The sequence below is a fragment of the Coptis chinensis genome, chromosome 8 (genome assembly GCF_015680905.1).
Source record: "Coptis chinensis isolate HL-2020 chromosome 8, ASM1568090v1, whole genome shotgun sequence".
Classification (NCBI taxonomy): Eukaryota; Viridiplantae; Streptophyta; class Magnoliopsida; order Ranunculales; family Ranunculaceae; genus Coptis; species Coptis chinensis.
Genome location: NC_141463.1, coordinates 71,393,798 through 71,410,687, shown reverse-complemented (window position 1 = coordinate 71,410,687; position 16,890 = coordinate 71,393,798). Strand labels below are relative to the sequence as shown.

At 40.3% G+C, this 16,890-nt stretch overlaps 1 non-coding gene across 1 annotated transcript; it reads left to right on the top strand.

The window, feature by feature from the left end:
* The first annotated feature begins 13,760 nt into the window (after positions 1 to 13,760).
* On the top strand, positions 13,761 to 13,832 carry TRNAK-UUU (transfer RNA lysine (anticodon UUU)). Its single transcript has one exon. It is a non-coding gene; the product is annotated as a tRNA-Lys (tRNA).
* Positions 13,833 to 16,890: the final 3,058 nt, after the last annotated feature.

The window sequence follows — 16,890 nt, the reverse complement described above, 5'->3', positions numbered from 1 at the left end:
ACTCCCTCTGGTTGAGGATAACTGATTTTGGTATTTATCTTACATTTTGTCTTTGTGAATTCCAAGTGCTCTTGTCGGTACCCGATACCTGCGTGGCTTTAGCAGTAGTGAACCTCTATCATCGTCTTCACTGTTTGGTGGGGAGCTTTTCGCTCCCTTTGCCCCATTAAGGTCGGGGCCCCGCCCCCTCTCTCCATATGACCGGACCCCTTGTCAGCGGGCGAGGAAGCCTCTTCGCTTCCTCTTGCCAGCATCTCACATCTTGTCTGGGGCGACTCCACTCGCCCCGGCTCGTGTGTGATTTCGCACCCGTCGTGGACAACTCTTTTTGCCCCTACTGAGTTCTAGACCTCTCGTCCTCGGGAGGCTCCCCCCTTCCATTCCCTTTACTCTGAAGGCAGTAAAAATTCATGCGACATTACTCATCCCAAAAGTGCTAAGGTTTTATATATGTACAACTAGCTCATGCAGTTTATAGCCACTCCCATTACATTTACTCATGAAATTTTTTTTTTAGCGACGCACATTCCACGGTTTTCAACCGTTTTCCCTTCAAGGTCCGCCAACCCACAGTAGGTGCCCGATCCTCCCACCTCAACCACCACATAAGGCTCCTCCCATGTTGGACCCAGCTTTCCCTCGCTCACTTTCTTGGTGTTGGGGGTCACCCGCCGGAGTACCTTATCTCCCACCTTAAAGCTCCTTAGCTTCACCTTCTTGTTGTACTGTCGTTGGAGGCGGCGATGGTACCCTTCTAGTCTGATGAGCGCGGTGTCTCTTCTTTCCTCCGCTAGATTCATATCTCTGGCAAGGATGCCCCAGTTTGAGCCGTCCTCGACGGCTAAGGTTCTAGTAGTCGCTGCCACCAGTTCTGTTGGTATCACGGCCTCCACACCATATGCTAACGAAAAGGGGGTCTCCATGGTAGTGGTCCGTGGAGTTGTCCAATATGCCCATAGTACATGATTGAGCTCGTCGGCCCAGGACCCCTTCTTGCTCTCCAGTTTTCTCTTGAGATTGTTTAGTATGGTCTTGTTGGAGGATTCTGCCTGCCCATTACCCTCAGGGTTGTACGGGGCCGAGAATCCCTGCTTCACATGATAGGCTTGTAGAAAGCTCTTAACTCTTGATCCCGTGAACTGCGTTCCATTATCTGCAATGATAGCATAAGGCAACCCGAAACGGCAAATAATGTTCTTCCACAATAACTTGATTACTTGGACCTCCTTTACCAATTGCAGAGGCACGGCCTCGATCCACTTTAATAAAGTAGTCCACCGCGACCAAAAAACCTCCTCTTACCTCGGCGTTGGCGTGGTCCCCACTATGTCGAGGGCCCACATTGCAAATGGCCATGGGCTAGATACCGCAGTCTGGGCCGGCTCTGTTGGGGCCCATATTAGTTGAGAGAATCTTTGACATTTCTCACACTTTAAAGCGAATTCCACAACATCTCTTTTTCGTAATGCGGCCAAAAGTAACCTTGTGTTAACAACACAGTACCTTTGTTGTCCGGCCCGCGATCTCCTCGCCGTGCATCTCATCTCAGCGAGCACCTCTTGTGCCGGCCGACTGAACATTTCAACAAAGGCCCGTTGAAGTTCCTTCGATATAATTCTCCTCGAATCGATGTGTATCTCCACGGCGCTGTTCGATCTCCGCCTTTCTCTAGGGTTGGGTCACCTCCACCCTTCCAAGAACTGCTTTCGAAAGGTCCCATCCATCCCTCGTCTCCCTCCTCGCGTGATCATTACCTCCAATCTTTCCTCGGTATTTTCGGTCGCTCAATTTCCTTATCTCGATTGTCCTTTCTTTAAACCACCGGGATGGTGGCGACCCGCGTAGGCGAGGCATCGGCGTGGCGATTCTCCCCTGTTCGGATGGATGAATCGGTTTGGTCGAACCGAGGCCACGCCCGGGACTCCCAAATACCTTGCCATTCTAGGACATCTAGCCGCCAAACCCTCCATTAAGCTGGCATACCACCAAATTGGATTGAATTATACAATGAGTTCCTTCACGCCGGTCCACCACTTTGCCATTCTCATGCTGCGATCCGCGACTTCATAATCCGCCTCGTTATTTGATCTTTGCGAAGCCCATTTCATCGTCTGCTTTAACCTATTGTTCTCCTGGGTGACCCGATTACCGCGCCTATTCCACTTTTGCATCCGTTGCCGATCCATTGGCAAACACTCTCAACCATTCAGGTACATCCCATGGGTTCGGACAATCCAGTTCCTCTTCTCTCTCGGGCTCCAAAACCATCTCCTCCCCCAGTTAGGATCCTCTGCAGGGAACTCCGCCAAGAATTCGCCCTTTGCACGAGCCTTCTCTGTCCCTAACGATCTTGAATCTCATATGAACTAAGCATCACGGCCCATTTCAGCATTCTTCCGATTTTTCTGCCCTCGAGGCACAGCGAGAGGCAAGTTGGTTACCACAATTCTTTAGCGTGGGCTTGAAATAGGGTTTTAAACCTGGGCGAGAACACCAAGGCTAGAGGCGTGCTTCTACTTTCGGTATTACCTAGTCTCTGCGTCTAATAAGGTCTTGCTCTGGAAGTACACTGGTCTCTCTACTTTATCCACTACCCGGACGAGGACCGAGCTGATTGCGTAATATGTGACACCCAGGTACAAAAATAACTTTTCTCCCACTTCGGGCCGTGACAACAATGGTGTTTCTTCTAGATACCTCTTAAGCTCTTGGAATGCCTCTTCGCACTCCGCTGTCCATTTGAAATCCGTGGTGTTCCTCAACCCGGTCGATCTGGTGACCTACATTTGTCGGATGACTTTGAGATGATTGTTGAGGCCGCGACTCTACCCGCCAACAACCGTACCTCCTTCAGCATGCGTGGTGGCGGTATCTCCACCGGCCGATCTTATCTGTTCGGGGTTTGCCTCTATTCCCCGGTCACAATGTACCCTAGAAATTTCCCTGTGGTGACTCCAAATGTGCATTTCTCTGGTTGAGTTTCAAATTATTGGACCCGCGATTATCTGGAGCGTCTCCTTGACCCTCCGGTGCTCTAGCTCGACATGCTTTTCTCCACCATATCATCGATGTATATCTCGATGCCCGCCGAATCTTGCCCTCAAACATTTTCTCTCAACCCCATTTGGAACGTAGCCCCCTGCATTCTTCAACCCAAATGGCATCCTCGTATAGCAGTATATGCCTCCTTCCACCACGAATGAGGTCTTCTCCTGATCAGGTCCATACATCGCAACCTGGTTGTACCCCATGGACGCATCCATAAATAAGAATATCTTTGAATCCGGCCGTCCAATCTACCAATTCGTCCACTTTCGCGGCATAGGATAAAGCGTCGCCGGACACTCGGGTTTCGTCCGTGAAGTCAACACACATTCGCACCTTTCCATTTTTCTTCGGAACCGCGACTATATTGGACAGCCATTCCGTGAACTCCACCTCTCTTATGATCCCTGCACTCTTTAGTCTGGCAACCTCTTCCCGGATCCCTTCCGCGTATTTAGTTCTCATTCCCCTCATCTTCTGTCTCACTGGCTTCGTGTCCTCCCTCATATGTAAGCGATGACATGCGAATCCAAGATCTAAGCCTGTAACATCCTCTATCCCCCAGGCGAATACGTCCCTGTTATCCACCAAACATTGCACCAACTTATCCTTCCATTCGTCCGTCAGTCTTGATCCAATCGACGTCAACTTCTCCTCTCCGTTCTCTCCCAGGTTCACTATTTCCGTTTCATCTAAAGTCTTTGGAACCATCGCGGCCTCCTCCGCCCCTTCCACGGCCCCGCACTATAATTGCTATGCTGACCTCTTCCTAGGGTTCACCGGTTCACATACCGGTTCGCGGGACATCCTCTTAATTGTGTTCTGGTGACTGTTCTTGGAGGCCACCTGATCTCCGCGGACCTCGTATGTTCCTGTAGGGGTCGGGAAGCGTATGACTTGATAATAGGTCGAGGGTACCGCTCTCATCTCATGTATCCATCTCCTCCCCAGGATCGCCTTGTATTGGGAATGGGAGTTGACCACCATAAATCTCGAGAACACCGTCACCGGACCCGTCGTTACCAGTAGCAAAAGTTCACCCATAGGCTCCGTGACGCTACCATTGAACCCATACAAACTGGTCTGCGGGGGCCGTAGTTGCCCCGGGTCTATCCCCATCTCCTCAAGAGCTCCCTTGAACAAGAAATCCACGCCGCGACGCCCGCGGTCAATCGGGACCCTTTTGACCACATAATTACCCATTGCTATCGTGATGACTAAGCGCGTCTTCATGTGGAGTATCCACGCGGTTGAGGTCTCAGCGGGAGAATGCAATCCTCTCTTCCCCGCCGTCGACTCCGTGCATTATCTCGCCCCTCGGTGGGACTCATTGACTTGTTGAATGCTCATTGTCCTCGACTTTATCGATGGGGCATTGTGACTCAGTGCTTCCCCACTAAAGATAACATTTATGGTCCCCAATATTCTTCCTGCGTTGGGCACCGGCTCCCTATTTTGTGGTTCCGCTACGAACTCCCTCATCACTCCCTTCTCAACTAACCTCTGAACCAACCACTTGAAGGCATAGCAGTCGTTTGTTCCATGATTGTGCACCTGGTGATATTCGCAATATGGCTTGTCAGGCATTTCGGCAGGAAATGTTCGCGGCCCTTCATATCCCGGCACATTTTTTATCAACGGCAGTATCTCGCTCAACGGTCTTGTTAAGGGCACTTGTTCCACCTCGCGGTATGGCCTTTTCTCCCTCTGCTCTTTGCGCGTCATTTCTCTTCCCCTCCCCGGCCGTGATGACTGACCGCGGTACCTCTCCCCACCTCTGTCTTCTCCCTCTGTCTTTCTGCGCTCCCTTCCTTTTTCTACCGCTGTAACTGCCTTGGCTCCCCTCTTTGAGTCCTTCTGCATAGTGTCCTCGTATCTGATATACTTCTCTACCCGCGGATATAGCTCGTGCAATGTTGCAATCTCATTCTTCGCCACAAACTGATGTACCGCCGTCCCTGGTCGCAGCCCCCTCTCGAACGCTATTACCGCCGTCCTTTCATCCAAATTTTCCACTTTAAGTGTTTCCGCCTTGAAGCGACATAGATACTCCCTGATAGATTCGGCGGACCTTTGTTTGACATTAAATAAGGCCGCGATGTCCACCACCCTCCTCTTCTGATGTATAAAGTGATCAACAAATGCTTGCTCCAACTCTTGGAAATTGGTTATGCTCCTTGACGGCAACCGATAGTACGGTCGGAAGCCCCCGTTTAAAGGCGGCGGGGAACATCATACACCGCAGACCATCGTACCTCGCCTCTTGCCAGAGAGGCATCTGTTGCCGAAAGTGATGGATGTGATCTGCCGGGTCTCCCGTTCCGTCGTATCTCTCGAATCTTGGCTAATTGAAACGTTTTGGCACCTCAGAAGTCCATATCGCATCTGCCGGTAGTTCGCGGCTCGATCCATTCACCACTGTAGCGCCCGTTTGAACTTTTGTTTGCGAAGATTAAGCCTCCGGTCGTTGTTTATCATTTGTTGGACTTGCTCCATCGTTAATCTGTCACCGGGTTGTCCACCGATTAATCGGTCCCTGTTCCTCCTCATCTTCCGCCTTTTTCGTTCTCCGATTCCTCCCTGTCTCTTCCCGAACTCCTCCTTTCCTCCTCTCTCTCTTCTCGACTCCTCATTTTCTTCCCTCAGTCTTTCAATCTCTTCCCGCATAAGCCGAGCTTCTTCCTCTCTCCTTCCTTCCCCTCGCTCTTCCCCTTCCTCCACCGCTGCTTCTGGCATTTGTTCTAAGACTCTTATCTTCCGAGGTCTACCCGCCGCCTTCTTTGGTGCCATTTCCACGTTCCCCACAGACGGCGCCAAATGTTACAACTCACACCTTGTTACTGTCACTATTCACTAGATCTTGAATCTCTATTCCCTCTCTCTCTTCTCTGATGGCCGCTCACTCCCCCCTCTCCCTCTTTTTCTTTTTTTCCCCCCCTTCTTCCTCTCTCTCTTTCTCTTTATATCAGTTTCTTACTCCATCCGGGCCTTCCACCTGTCCTTCCATCTCGCGGTCTCCTTCTCTCCGCGTGTAGGGTTTCCGTACTGCGACCATGTGCCTTAGCATTGATCTTGTACGCTGCGGCTCAATACCTTTCGTTGACTCGGGCGTATCCTCCCTTTGACACTTCGGGCCCCCATACTACCACTACAGGACCTATCCGTTTGCACCCCTAGTTCTAACTACACTATGAATTAAGAGTGCAAGTGGATATCCAAATATTCGAATTCGTATTCGAAAAATCGGATATTATCCGAAAATTTCGAATATCAGATTTGGTTCGGATAATTTTTTATGTCCGAATTGCTTTCAGATACGGATTCAAATAGTGCCATATCCGTATCCGAAAATATCCGATCCGATTTAAAAAATTAATAGTTATTATATATAATTTATTTATTTATTATTGTATAGAATATTATATAAAATCATAAATTAATAATATAAAACTATAATAACAAAATAATAATAATAAATGACAAATATATATATATTTATAATAGTTTTTTTAGTGGTAAAATGAATTATTCAAAGCAAATAAAACTTTAATTAATATTAATTTTCGGATCAGATATTATCCGATATTCGATTCGGATATCCAAAATCGGATTCGGATAAATTTTGTAATATCTGTCGGATTTGGATTTGGATTTGGATATCAGTATAAATTTTCGGATTCGGATTCGGATACAGACATATCCGAATTCGGACTTATCCGTTTGCACCCCTAGTTCTAACTACACTTTGAATTAGGGGTGCAAATATATATCCAAATATTCAAATCCGATTCGAATTCGTATTCGAAAAATCGGATATTATCCGAAAATTTTGGATATCGGATATCGGATTCGGATAATTTTTTATGTCCGAACTGGTTTCGGATACGGATTCAGATACTGCCATATCCGCATCCAAAAATATCCGATCCAATTTAAAAAATTAATAATTATTATAATTAACTAATTAATTATTGTATAAAATATTATATAAAATCATAAACTAATAATATAAAACTATAATAACAAAATAATAATAATAAATGACAAATATATATATATATATATTTATAATAGTTTTTATAGTGGTAAAATGAATTATTCAACGCAAATAAAATTTTAATTAATATTAATTTTCGAACCGGAGATTATCCGATATCCGATCTGGATATCCAAAATCGGATACGGATAATTTTTTTAATATTCGTCGGATTCGGATACGGATATCGGTATAAATTTTCTGATTGGGATTCGGATACAGACATATCCGAATCCGGACCTATTCGTTTGCACCCCCAATTCTAACTACATTTTGAATTAGGAGTGCAAGTGGATATCAAAATATTCGAATCCGATTCGAATTCGTATTAAAAAAATTGGATATTATCCGAAAATTTCGGATATCGGATATCGGATTTGGATAATTTTTTATGTCTTAATTTGTTTTGAATACTGCCATATCCGCATCCGAAAATATCCGATCCGATTTAAAAAATTAATAGTTATTATATATAATTAAATAATTAATTTATTATTGTATAAAATATTATATAAAATCATAAACTAATAATATAAAACTATAATAACAAAATAATAATAATAAATGACAAATATATATATTTATAATAGTTTTTATAGTGGTAAAATGAATTATTCAAAGCAAATAAAATTTTAATTAATATTAATTTTCAGATCGGATATTCGATATCCGATTCGGATAAAGTTTTTATTATCCATTAGATTCGGATATTTTGAATCTAGTATATAACATCTAGTACATTTGGAAGTTAATATTCAATATCTAATATAACACTTACTATATATATATATATGGTTGAAATGAAAACTCAATTTCGGATGTCGAGATATCGAAACAATTGAAATATATATATATATATAGTTTTAATTTGTAATGGTATCAAAATTTGAGATTCCTCGATATTCTCAATTTAGGGTTAGGGTTTAGGGTTAGACATCTCGATATTTCAATATTTCAATTGTTTCGATATCTCGACATCCGAAATTGAGTTTTCATTTCAACCAATTATTTCAATATTTCAAAATACTTTTGATATTTCGACCAATTATTCAATAATTCAATACTATTTCAATATTTTGCCCAATTGTTTTTATGAAATTTTGAAATCAATTTATTCTCTTTTTAGGTTGATTTGAATATCCCTCTCAAAATCAAACTCAAAACTCATTTTCAACTTTTTTATTTCCTTCTCAAATTCAAACTGAAATTCAAACCCAAATTTTAGCCCTTTTTATACTCTCTTTCTTTCCCCACCCTCAAACCTACTTCTCTTTAAATGCTTATTCTCCATTCCTAATATAGAAACTTACAAAAACTCAAAACTAGGGGAGGTGGTGAGCATGAAAACTCACCCAATCCACACACTTGCAAGGTAATTTGTTTGAGTTATCTTCTCCACTTCAATTGTTTTCTTTAAGTTGGGTATATGTCTAACTCTTTTCTTTTTGTTGAATTTAAGTCTAATTTCAGCACATTGAAAGCTTACATTGGGATTGGAAGTGGAAGTTAACAACATATGTCATGGGTTTGGGACAAAAGTTATTGTGAAAGGGAAGGAGAAAAAAGAGGAATCGTAGAATGTAGAATGTTGTAATCTTCTCAATTTTATGTTACTTTTGGTAACTGGTTACTACTTTACAAATACAATTTTCAACAACTGAACACCAAAAGTTTGAGCAATTTTCAGCAACTAGATACCATTTATTAAATTAGTAACTCGATACCGAAATTGAGTTTTAATATCAGTAACTGGTTACCGCTATATAGATACAATTTTCAACAACTGAACACCATCATTGTGAGCAAGTTTCAGCAACTAGATACCATTTATGAAATTAGGATACCAAAATTGAGTTTTTACAAATGCAATTTTCAGCCACTAAACACCGAAATTTTGAGCAATTTTGAGCAACTAGATGCCATTTATCAAATTAGCAACTGGATACCGAAATTGAGTTTTAATTTCGGTAACTGGTTACCGCTTTACTATTATAATTTTTAGCAACTGAACATCAAACTTTTGAGCAATTTTCTCAAATTAGGGATACCGAAATTGAGTTATAGTAACTGGTTACTGCTTTACAAATACAATTTTCAGCAACTGAACACCAAAATTTTCAACAATTTTCAGCAACTAGATACCATTTATCAAATTAGCAACTGGATACCGAAATTGAGTTTTAATTTCGGTAACTGGTTACCGCTTTACTATTACAATTTTCAGCAACTGAATACCAAACTTTTGAGCAATTTTCTCAAATTAGGGGTACCGCAGTTGAGTTATAGTAACTAGTTACTGCTTTACAAATACAATTTTCAACAACTGAACACCAAAATTTTGAGCAATTTTTAGCAACTGGATACCATTTATCAAATTAGCAACTGGATACCGAAATTGAGTTTTAATTTTGGTAATTGGTTACCGCTTTACTATTACAATTTTCAACAACTAAATACCAACATTTTTCGGCAACTAAACACACACATTTTGAGCAATTGGCAGCAACTAGATACCACTTTACTATGCTTTGAACAATAAATGCAGTGTTTTCAATTTAGAATCCCATATGGTGCGGTGGTGCCTTTGTCTTTCCCTATGACAAACAATCCAAGAAATGAGCGCACACCACTTAATGTTTGTATTTTATGGCTAGAGTGCATAAAATAAGTGTTAAAGTTATAAGGAAGATAACTGACGTTGCGTTAAATTATGGAAATGATGAAATCTACATTTTCAACCATAGCCATACATCACAAGGTCAAGAAGTAGTAACTTACAAACTCATGTAAGACCAAATAAGCATAAACCATGGGACATAGCTTACTCCAAAACATCAATAGATAGTCCAAACTTTATGCAAAAAAATGTAAAACTTTCATCACACCAAGACCATTAAGTTCATATCCATTAAAAGTAAAGATGACGTTTTGAAAATGGGCATGTACAATATCGTATGTTTCTTCTGACCGAGACTGGAATGTAAAATAACTTCTAGACTCGAGCAGAGTCACACCTACTTCAGCAAAAAGTCTATCTTTTTCCTTCTCCACAAGATCTGCTAACAACTTCTGAAAATCTTCTCTCTGCACACATATATTCTTATATTTGAGTTAAAACCATTAAAACTATTAAAAACATAACATAAATGGATACAATGGTAAAAGTTTCACCTGAGCTGCTATAAGAGATTCTCTGGTGATTACCTGAAAAAAAAAACATAGGTACAAGTAAGTTGCCATACAAAAAAACAGCACCGGTTAGTTTGCTGCGTCATTGTCAGTCTAAAACACAAGTGAAAATGCAAATAGTTCCTTTGGCTAATGAGATATAGAGTTAGCATAATCCCAATGTCTAGGATAAGAACTACCACCACAAATAATCTTTACATCGATAATGCTACCACCGCTCGCGTACAAGTAATAAATGGAGAATTACATCAATCCACATATGAGCCCCCACATACAATTTTGTTCATAAGAACAAGAAACACCCAGAGCATGACCACAACCTATTTAATCAGGAGGTCTAATTCAATTACAATCCCCAACAACTTACACACATTACCATAATGAATATAATCCATATTACATTAAAAATTCTAACTTGAATCTTTTTCTTCACTGACATATTTAACAATGATACTGAAGGGTATCCAAAATAGTGAGTATCTTCTGATGTGATGTTCTATCATATCTTTAATATGGTTCTCCTATTTTTTATGTTTTCAATACTAAGATTCCAACACAATCAAATCTATCTTTAATTTTTCTGTTTTAATGTGATATTTATAGGTTGCAGCAGAGGAGATTAGAAACAAGAGGATGAAAGGTGATTCAGAAGAGGAGTCAAAAATAACATAACAAAACAACAGCAACAGCAGCATTAGTAACAATAATAATAAAACCAACAACAAATAAACTTCAGCAGATTCAAGTGAAGGAGAAATCAAAGGCTTCGGAGACAAGTCGATTACATTCATGTTCGAGTGCATCGTGGGCGAGGGCCATCATGACCATAGTCTTCTTTGCTGAAAGAGTGAGAAGGGAAAAGATAAGTGAGAGGATGAAATATCTTCAAGACTTAGTTCCGTGGTGCAACAAGATTATTGGCAAGGCGGAATCTTTGGATGAAATCATCAATTATGTTCAATCTCTTCAAAGACAAGTAGAGGTAGAAGATCGTCTAACTAACTTGTTATGTCATATTCAAGTATAATTGCATTTCTTCTTGTGAAGTAGTTGAGCATTTCCTAAATTGGGTTTATTCACTTTGAAATGCAGTTCCTATCAATGAAGCTTGCTACTGTTAATCCTATACTCGACTTTAACATCGAAAGTTTGTTCACAAAAGAGGTAAAGACCTATATAAGTACTTAATCGCAATTAGGATTCCATTTTTGGTTTGTCAAAATACTATAAAATGATTCAGAGATCCTATTAATTTTCTACTAAACCTATGCTATTGCAATCAACTTCAAAATTTTAACATAAAATGACCAAACAACTTCAAAATACATCAGCAACGAAAAATCAAAATAACCCCATTTCGTCATCAATACAGACAAATTAAGCTTCAACAATTCCATCCATTGGAACCAAATCTCAAACACTAAACAAAATACGCAAAATTCCTAACATTTTGGAGATGGGTAAGAATCAAACCTATTAAAAATAATGGATAAGGAATCGAAATTAGCCGGATTCTCCACAAAGAATTTAAGCTCAGCAGCTCTTTTAGCAGTTCCAAATCTAACAATAGGTGCTCTAGTTATTCCATCTTTCAACAAAACACTACTAGCCCCACCCGAAGCGTAAATCACTTTACACCCCCTAAAGAAATGAGAGGAGGCGGCGGGGGTGGATGGGAGGAGGAGAGAAGATAAAGTCTCGCAGGTTTACACTGTTACTGTTAGTAACCTACGAAAATAATACTAATAAATTGAAATACAAAGTCACCCAGTTTCAGGAGTGTGCCCCTCTAATTTTTTAGTGAACCGGATGAGTTATTCTTAACTAAAACCGGTTTCCGGGTTGGGAAGTGCCCTCTTAGGAATCGGAGCATGTATTTAACAGGACCCTATTTATATTATCAGTTGGGACTTGAGACATTAAAATATTGTATGGACTATGGACTATAGGCACCTCTATTTATGTGGAACTGTGAATTTGTAAAATCAAATCTTTTATCAGAATAAATTTGTGGACAAGCAACTGTTTGCTGTCTACAAGACCTCATCTTCTTATTGGTGGAGTGGCTGCCCAAAAAAACTGTGTTATTGTCCGAAAAAATTGTTAAACTGACCGAAAAAACTGTTAACCAATAGAATTTTGCTGTTTGTGGACAAGTCTGTCCACAAATTGGGACTCATCCTTAGATATATATTATAGCTGAACCCTCTTGGCTCTATTTTTAGAGCCTTTAGAGAGTGTCCACATCATACAACTAATTACTAAAATTTAGAGTGAAAAACCGGAAGTTTCAAAAACTTTTGACGAAAAAATAGGAGAGCAAAAGATAAAAAAGCGCAAGATCAGTGATCGGTGCTTAACTTTTGACGAAAAAATAGGAGAGCAAAAGATAAAAAAGCGTACAGAGATCTTATAGAAATGTCCCTCAACCACATGCAATTTTGTATTACTCTCAACGAACAAGCAAAGGAGGATTTCTTATAACTGAAGCCACTGGGGTTTCGATCTTTGCTCAAGGGTAATAACTTTACCATCTACTAACGCCTTCTTTACAATTTTCTATCGGGTTATATACCTTAATTCAAATCGATTTCACTTAAGATCTCTGTTTTAAGTAACTTATTGGTCATGAATCCAAATTCATCAATTTCAAATTCCTCACAAACTATCGGATGTGTTTGTAGCGGCTTCCCCTAAGGCTAGATTCCATTCGATGAGGATATATTTGGTGGAGTCATCTGGAGATTTGTTGCAAGTCAGAAGGATATTGGACAGTAAGGGCTCAACTTACTTCATTACTGAGTTAAGAGGTTATTCTCTCAGTTAAAAGTTGGAATACTATATATGCTTGGCAAGTTCGCCAATTTGAGGATTTAGTTTGTGCATAGACACCGCCAAGAAGCCTTTGGTAGCTTTCAATTGTTCCCCATGGAATTGAGGGTGTAACAGTAGCTGTAAGTATTATTGGTAAATGGTAATTGTCAATAAATGCTTTGGTGTCATTGCCTCCCCATATCTCAAAGCGGCATTGCTAAAAGCCACACACCGATTGGTCACCAAATGAAATCAAATCAGCAATGATGACTACGTCTTATGTAGTAGACCACAATGGGAAACAGTTAGTTGATGACAGTACTGGCGACTTAGCTACAGTGTTTCATTATGGATCACGGCACATCGATCCTGATGGAAATGGAAATGTGCCCAGAGAATTTGGAGGTTGCAGCATGAGATTTCAGTGAAGCAGAAACACTAGAACATAATGGAAATGCATGATTCATTTGAAACTCCTCAAGAATTTTGTGTTGTCACTAAAATTTACATAGGTAATTGGCTTATTTTATGGATTGTTTTTATGTTTTTTTTTTTGAAATTTGTTGATGGAAATGTTAGCTAATGTGACTAATTTGTTAAAGGGAGAAGTTTTTGAAGTTTTTGGGGATGATTAATGCTTTCTGCGACCTTGAAATCGTGTCATTTTTAACACCAAGCCTTCTTATCTCAGTGGTAGAGCGCGTGGCTTTTAACCATGTGGTCGTGGGTTCGATCCCCACAGAAGGCGCTACTTTCATGAGTTTATACCCAAAAAAAAAAACAATGGCCTTATAGTTCTTTAAAATGGATTTGAGTATGATATAATTTAAGGTTTGCCTTAACACATCCAAATCTTCCGTCAATCAATTGTTAGCAGCCACATCGACCTTTTCCTTTCTTTCACTAAACCCACCTTATATGCCCCCGTGGTTTCCTAACAAAGTCTTCCTCCTGCTACTTGGTAGCCAGCTGTGTCATCGCCTGGGCCGGTGGCCTATAAGGCCTCCTAGGAATTTGACACCATTGAGACAACCTTACTGGCATGTTCTCTTTTGGTTGAAAGGGGGCTCTAAGGCTCCCATCACCCTCTTCCTGCGGCCTCCACCATTGATTTACTACTTGATATGGGCATAGGTTCAAGTTAAACTGAACCACAAGGAGCCAACACTACTACTCATAACAATGTCGAGTACTCTTGATTTGTAGTTGAAATTGTTTTAAAATTTAGCTTAATAGTATGGGCTTATGTAGTATACAAAGTTTATATGGAGACTTACGTAGTAAGAAATTTAGAATTTTATGTAGTTGCATCGATTGTAGTTTTCTTCCGATGAAATTTTTGGACTATCGTTTGTATATTTTACTCGACTTCTATGTTAGATAAACTTTCTATGTGAGTTCTTAACTTATGAGTCAAGAAATGCGACTACTAATAGATGAAAGTTCAGCACAAGGGTTCAGAAGAAGATGCCAGGTTTACCACAAAGAAATGTTCAATTTAATAGTAATAATAATAATGCTTATTCGACAACATGCTCTACCAGATCGATTTCAAGTAACGGAATCTGGTCTAAGCATTGGGATGATATTGGTTTTGATCAGCTTCAGAAGGTATACTATATTTAATTGTTGTGTGTTTTTTAGATTGAATTAATTGGATTGGATATTGGAATTTTTAATTTGTTGGATATAAGAAATTGAGAATGTGAATTTGATAGAGATAATACAAAGTGGTTTTTTTTTACAATGGTTGAGTCTTTTATAATTTTTGATCTTGTGATGTAGTTAAACGAAGTTGCGCCTCATCTTGTGCAAGAGCTTTTGAAGATTGATAAGCAGACGTTATTGGAGCAAGCTATGAAGAATTTGTATTGCTCTAGATGCAATGGGTTGCTGCTTGAAGGTTTTTCACAAATTGTTATGTATGGAAAGTCTCAGCAAGTTGAAGGCGGGCATGTGGCGAATGGAAGAATGTCAAGTGTGAGTAGTGAAAGTGATGTTGGAGTTACTACAAAGATTTCAGTTTATGTGGACGATAGCCAAGATCCATCTGTTCACCCCTAGGGAGGTTTGATAGCAACTCGAGAAGGCATACTTACACTTTTGGACTGCTTTTTAGAAGCCAAGTCGCTCAAGGCACTTCAGAATGTAAGTGTTAATGTCTTACCTTGGTCATCCTATCAGACACATGTCGTCTGAGTTATGGTCATCCTCATTTTTTGACATTTTTATGTTTGATTCAGGTATTCAATAAGCCAAGTGGTGCGCATGTGAGGGAACGCGAACACGAACCGCTGCTATCCCGATGCGTGGTGGGGGTGGTCGGGGATGGATAAGCCAAGGAGAAGCGACTAACTTCTGGCAGAGGGCATGGAACCAGAGAAAGTTGTTTTGCATCTTTATATCCGACTTGTATGCAAGAAGGTATTTGGGGAATACCCATCTGACCGGTGTTGATCCAGTCTATATGAACGGGTAGACTGATTTCAATGTATTGTCACGTGATCTATAGACCCATTATCCAGTCTATAGATAATGGGGTATTTATGACTCAGGAGTTTGAGCTGTTGATGGTGATGGTGATGGAGATGGGGCCCTTATTGCTATTCCAGAATGTGACTCTCTCTTTGCTGATCTCTGTATAAGTTCATCACCTATGTGTGCCAAAGAAGTAGGTACAGGTTCTTACCGAAACAGGGCTTTATTGCCATCCCTGCTTACATGGGAAGGTTTGAACCGGGAAGAAAGTCATAACTGACCTTGAGCATGTAATCTAACTTAAGTGTGATTGTACTTTATTTGCCTTGCTTTTGTTTTACCCATTTCAAAGTTGGTCTTGAAAAACGGTTAATGGTGAGCTGATGTGTAATAGAGACAAAATAAGTGGTAGTTAAGACACAAGATTTCGTAGTAAAGAGACCTTTATTAAATCAAGAAATTCGAATTTGCCAATATAATAGAGAAGGTGTTCTAATTAAATTTCTCCAGCTCTCATCTCTGCTTCTATAAATAGCCATTTAAATTTCTCACAACACAATGACACATAGCACCTTCATTTGTCCAACTACATCAGCATTGCCAATTACAAAGCCTTCATTAACATCAGCATTGCAGAGTGCTCTAATGCACCTACTCATATGTCGCACCATTTCATGCGGGGCCTGGGAAATACACAATTTATTAGACTACACAAGAAATTGGAGTCTCAACTAAAAAATGGTGAAATTTAAATCAAGAAGGAGGCACGAGAAAGTGTACCCAATCATGACAAGCAACAAGAAAATGATCGGCTCCACGGTTACGTTCCAAAGAACTAAAAGAAGGTACATGAAAATCCGAGTCTGCGGTTAAACTACATCTTTGTGACTCGGAGGGTAGTCCCGACTTTTACAAATGAAATATTTGAATGCAAAATGTGACTCTGCTTATAACTGCAAGTCTGTCATGGTTCAAGTTCAACTGGAATGTTAACAAAACAGAAACAGTGTGCAGTGACCCGTAAAATCATATTCCAACTCTAGCATTGAAGCTTCAAGGGACTCTAATATGCATTCATTTTATACAATAATGCTGAGCATCTTATCAAAAACTTTTTCAATGTCTATCCTTAAGCACCAAATTGCTTACCTTGGTTTCTGACTGGTGGAAGACGGGTCTTGCACCTTCCCTGTAGGTGTATACTTTAAGCATCTGTTCCATTAGTTCATAGCTCCTGCAAATATTTATCATATTGAAGTCTTCAAGTAAAGAACTCTTCGCTGGGGTAATTTGATTATCGAAACAAAATTCCCTTTAACCTTTGCTAC